Source organism: Dryas octopetala, chromosome 4 (assembly GCF_963921425.1).
Source record: "Dryas octopetala chromosome 4, drDryOcto1.1, whole genome shotgun sequence".
NCBI classification, from domain to species: domain Eukaryota; kingdom Viridiplantae; phylum Streptophyta; class Magnoliopsida; order Rosales; family Rosaceae; genus Dryas; species Dryas octopetala.
The window spans coordinates 11,020,562-11,026,259 of NC_141369.1; the positions used below are offsets into that span (position 1 = coordinate 11,020,562).

The 5,698-nt window shown below is 36.5% G+C and overlaps 1 pseudogene; it reads left to right on the top strand.

Annotated features, from left to right (window-relative positions):
• Positions 1-1,194: 1,194 nt before the first annotated feature.
• Positions 1,195-4,243, top strand: LOC147286756 (receptor-like protein 2 pseudogene; annotated as a pseudogene).
• The last annotated feature ends 1,455 nt before the right edge of the window (positions 4,244-5,698 follow it).

Consider the following 5,698-nt stretch of genomic DNA (forward strand, 5'->3'; position numbering starts at 1 on the left):
ATGGGGATGAAATAACTCTCTCTATTTAAATTTAATCTCATCTGATAAGAGATAATTAAGCTTCCAGATAAATCCACATTTTCTCAGTTTCCAACTTGTTTTCATTTGAAATTAATGTGGCACATGGTACATGAGAATCCAATCTCAACCTCAACCTTTGTATTTTTTTTTTTTTTTACAATTCAACACTATGTTTTTCAGTTTTTTCTTTTGGGGGCTGATTTAAGGCACAATTTGTTCTTATAATTCTGTCTTCTTTTTCTTTCCAAACTATTCTCTATTAAATGAAAGCATACATACTTAAACATTTTTTTCTCCAGCGCCACTTTTCTTTCTCTATGTTAAACATATGGAACAACCCCAACATATGAAACATCATATATATGCTTTCTTTAGTACCAATAGTCATGGAATGATTACTAATTCAGTACTAACTTAATTCAAATTCCAAGACATCCCACAAAGTATAAGTATAACACATCCCTTGTAGAATTATAAATTTAAAACTATAAAGCATATCCATTAAGTACATAACACGCTCAGTTATATCATACTATATATAAATATACATTATTTATACCTTTAGTTTTCCTTGTAAAAATACTGTTGGAAAACGAGAATAATATACCACAGAATAAAATTGTTACTCACTTATTAAGGTGTCATTATTTTTCAGTGAAACATGCAATATCTAGCCGTCCATCACTTCATCACAGATTGTTGCTCTCTATTTCTGTCTCTATCCTTTAATTTTGTGACAATTAATTCGTAGTGTAATTAGTACTATGTGCACAATCGTGGTGGTGGCAAGGAAAATACCCTCCATATATGTGTGCCAACTGCCAAGCACTATCTACCAATTTACAAATAATCATTAACAAGAAAACAACTTTCAAACCTGGACTGATAATTCTTATATCCCATAGAGTACGTCATGGTAGACTTTAAAATAAGCAGGTCTTCAGATCCAATGACAGGTCTCCGCTTTGTTCGATGTACTGGAAATTTCGTTCCACATATTCTTAATTAATTTGCCAATTTGGAAGTGATTTCTTGTTGTTTAATCAAGCATCATTTTCAAGTCGAGGAGAAAAGAAAAGAAAAAAAAAAAAAAAAAAAGATACTTTTTTCTTGTCTCCGATTCCAACTCTTTATAAACTTGTGATTAGCAATCTAAATCTAACACAAAGAAACATGCTAGTGCAGCCTGCAAATCACCCAATGGCTCATGGCTTCTTTCTCATGATCATATTCTCTTCCATGGTTTCAACAAATATTAATGCATATGCATGCAACCAAACTGAGCGCACCGCTCTTCTGTCCTTCTCCCTCGCTCTGTCTTCTCCTTCCTTTAATTGGACGTCCTTTAATTGCTGCAATTGGGATGGCATCACTTGTAATAACGATAGTTGGGTCACACATTTGCACTTACCCTCCAAAGGACTCAAACTCAACGCAGGTACTTTTCCCTCATTCTCACAGTCACTTTCAAATCTCACACATCTCAAATACTTGAATCTCTCCCAGAATTCACTTTATGGTACACTCGATCAAACTGGATTCTTCTTGTCCTTGAATCGCCTTGAGATCCTTGATTTGAGCTCTAACTTTCTTTCTGGAGAGCTACCGCTTTCTTTACCATCTCGTATTCAGACAGTGAATTTGTCCAATAATCATTTCCATGGTGCAATTTCAACTTCATTCTTCCGACAAGCTAGGAATTTGACTAGCTTTAGTGTTAGCAACAATACCTTCTCAGGTTCTATCCCAACCTCTGTTTGTCTCCACTCTTGTCCCTTGATTAAGCTATTTGATTTTTCCTTCAATAGATTCAATGGCAGTATCTCTCGTGGACTAGGGGAGTGTTCCAAACTCCAAGTTTTTCGTGCTGGTCACAATAACTTCTCAGGAGTACTTCCAGAAGATATGTATAATGCTACCAAACTTGAAGAAATTGCATTACCTTTGAATTCGCTCAATGGAACCATTAATGATAGAGTTGTCAACCTCACCAACCTCGTAATCTTTGACCTATACTCTAATCAATTGAGTGGCGTCCTCCCTCTCCATTTTGGGAAGCTCTCTCACTTGAAATTCTTGCTCCTTGATTTCAACAATCTAGAAGGTTCTTTGCCCCTTTCTTTGATGAATTGCACAAGCCTTCTAGAAATACATCTGGCATTCAACAACTTGGAAGGCAATCTCTCCACCCTTAATTTCTCCAAACTTGGTCAACTTACTAAACTTGACCTAGCGCAAAATAACTTCACTGGTATGTTTCCAGCAAGTCTTTACTCATGCAAGTCCCTGAAAGCAATTCGACTGAGTTTTAACAATATAGAGGGACAAATACAACCTGAGATTCTTTCATTGAAATCTCTGTCCTTCCTCTCCCTTACTTCCAACAGACTGACTAATGTCACAGGAGCACTCAAGATATTAGTGGGTTGCAAAAGTCTCGTATTCCTATCATGTGGTACAAATTTTGTAGGGGAGAAAATGCCGACAGCTAATGATATTGGCATGGTTGATTATGATGGTTTCAAAAACCTTAGATTATTGAATTTGGAAAACTGTGGGCTCACTGGTGAAATACCTGTATGGTTGTATAAGCTCAAGAAGCTTGAGATCTTGGACCTGGGTGATAATAGAATCACAGGGTCACTTCCTAGTTGGTTGGGGAACCTTCCAAGGCTCTTTTCAATAGATTTGGAATCCAACCTAATTTCAGGTGAATTTCCAAAAGAACTTTGCAGATTACCCATGTTGGTATCTAAAAAAATTGCAGCTCAAGTAGATCATAATTATCTTGAATTGCCTATTTTCAGCTCAAGTAATGGAAGACCTGTACAGTACAATTATTTTTCTTACTTCCCACAATCCATAGCGCTAGCCAACAATCGCTTCAACGGCAGCATACCTACCGAGATCGGGCAATTGCAGCTTCTCCGTGGGTTGATACTTGCCTCCAACCACTTCTCCGGCATCATTCCAGACCAAACATCAAACCTCAAAAACTTGGAGAAATTGGATCTCTCCATGAATCACTTGTCCGGGACAATTCCAGCATCAATGGCAAGTCTTACTTTCTTGTCGGATTTCAATGTCTCGTACAATAATCTTGAAGGACCAATACCAACAAGCACTCAGCTCCAAGGCTTGAATGCCTCTGCATTCGAGGGGAATCCCAAACTCTGTGGTGACCCACTTCCAAATGAGTGTGGATCAACTAGTGGCGTTGATGCAGATACAAAGAATAGCCAGGATGTAAAGAGTGCGCATCGGATTCCATGGTTTTATATTTCTGTTGCACTTGGATTCATTACAGGATTTTGGGGAGTGGTTGGTCCTTTGATGCTCAAGAAGACGTGGAGATATGCATATTTCCAATTCCTAGATAAAGTACAAGATAAGCTTTATGTGATGGTTTTATCAAAAAGCTCTCTTCGCTCCTCCCTCTGTTTTGAGAGTCGGTGGCGATAACCTTGGGCCGGTGTGCTTAGATCTGAGGCCTCATGCCTCTCTTTTGCTTCCCTTTGTTTTTCCTTCCGTGTCTTCTGCCCTCTTCATCCCTAAATCTCCCCCTAACCTCTATGTTTATTCCATTTTTCCCCTTTATCTCTTTCACCTTCTCACGGGCTTCTATCAACTCCTCTGCTTCTAGCTCATTCTTGTGGCTTCAACAACCAGTCCTCACCTCTCTGCTCAGGTGGCACTTCTGGGGTATCTCTTCAGCGGTGATGTTTGGTGCGAAATGGTTTGTCCAAACGAGTTCTCTCATTCCCCTGTCTCCGAAGGATAAAGCACGGGTTCTCCCATTCCTTAATCTGCTGGAAACTGTAGTGACTTCTCTGGCTCCATCTGGAGCTCTACTGGTGGTTGTTGACCTGGTTTATGGTTGGTTCTTGTGGTGTTCTTGGTGACATTCTGGTGTGGTGGTGATAGGTTGTGGTGGTTGGATGGCTGGCTTTGGATTTTGGTTAGGGCTAGCTTTAGGAGATTTTGTTGTCGTTTTTGTTCTGTTGTTGTCGTTTCTTCACTTTCTTATTTGTAGTTTACTGTGAATTTTGTTTGCTTGTTGGGCTATGCCCTTGTTTCGGTTTGTGCCCGGGTCTGGGCTTATGTAATATGGGTTTGCCTTTTGGGCTTTTAATGCATTTACTCTTTTAAAAAAAAAAAAAAACTTAGAAAGTACATCATTCGCACCTACCTATTTTATGGTTTATATTTTCAGTTTGTTTTTTCTTGTTGGCAAATGTAATGCACTGCTTTTCTCATAATACTACCTTTATTCTTTTTTTAGACTATTTAGTCTCTTGACATGCATTTTGTACATGTTAATTGACATTATTATTGTATACTGAATCTCAATAGTTTTATAGTTTTCCACTCTTTCTATGTTTTATGGTGATAGGGAGGGAGCCTTTTTCTTAATTTTTAAATTTTGTTTTAAAAGTATCACTTTATAACTATACCCTCAGACTGATTTTGTGTGCCTGTTTTATTTAATAAAATTATTTTAGCCTAACCCATTTTTAGTGAAGCATCCATAATTATTTAATTAATAATTTTTAATAAATCTAATTTTAGCCTAAAATTATTTTGTGTGCCTTTTTTATTTAATAATTTTTAATAAAATTATTTTAGCCTAACCCATTTTTAGGATTTAGTATTTAATACTAAATCCTCCTTTTGACTTAATGAAATGAAAAGGAAACGAAATGAAATATGAAATAAAAAATAAAAAATAAACAAAAACATACTTAAATGAATCTAACAAAAGTCTCGTAATCCATCTCTAAAGTACGAACTACTAAGTATCTTGTTAACAATTTTATGGATAAAGAAAAGAAGCCAATTAAGTGGTGTAAAAGTTAAGAATCTTTAGTCAAAATTGTAAATTTAATCACCCAACACAGAGAAATGAGGTTTTTTGCCTCCAAATTTTGTTTCTCCTGAACTTTTCTTTTTCTAAGTTAAACATATGGAACAACCATACCCCAACGTATGAAACATCATATATATGCTTTCTTTAGTACCAACTCAGTGAAAAAGCAATATCTAGCTTTTGATCACTTCCTCACAGATTGTGAATTGCTCTCTATATCCTTTAATTTTGTGACAATTCGTAGTGTAATTAGTACTATGAGCACTATCTTGGTGATGGAAATACCGTCCATGTGGTACAAGCACTATCTACCAATTTTCTAAGAATAATCATTAACAAGCTAGAAAACAACTTTGAAACTTGGACTGATGCTGATATCCCATATAGTAAGAGTAGCTAGACTTTAAAATAAGCAGGTCCATAGATCCAATGACAGGTCTTCGCCTTGTTCTCTGTACTGGAAATCGCTTTCCACATAATCAAGCATCTTGAAACTTGTGATTAATTAGCAATCTACATCTAACACAAACAAGCCTTCTAGAAATACATTTGGGAAACAACAACTTGGAAGGCAATCTCTCTAACCTTAATTTCTCCAAACTTAGTCAACTTAAAACTACAGATTAATAACTTCACAGATATGTTTCCTACGTAACCAAGTTTGAATCTATGGTTGATTTAACACCCCTGCTCTCTAACTGTCTTCCTGTTTGATTAAATTAACTATCCTTTGATCACTCACGCTTGTATTTGATTGAGTATGAGTTTGTGCATTGGCTATGTTAATGTTGTTAAGTGGATAGAGTACTT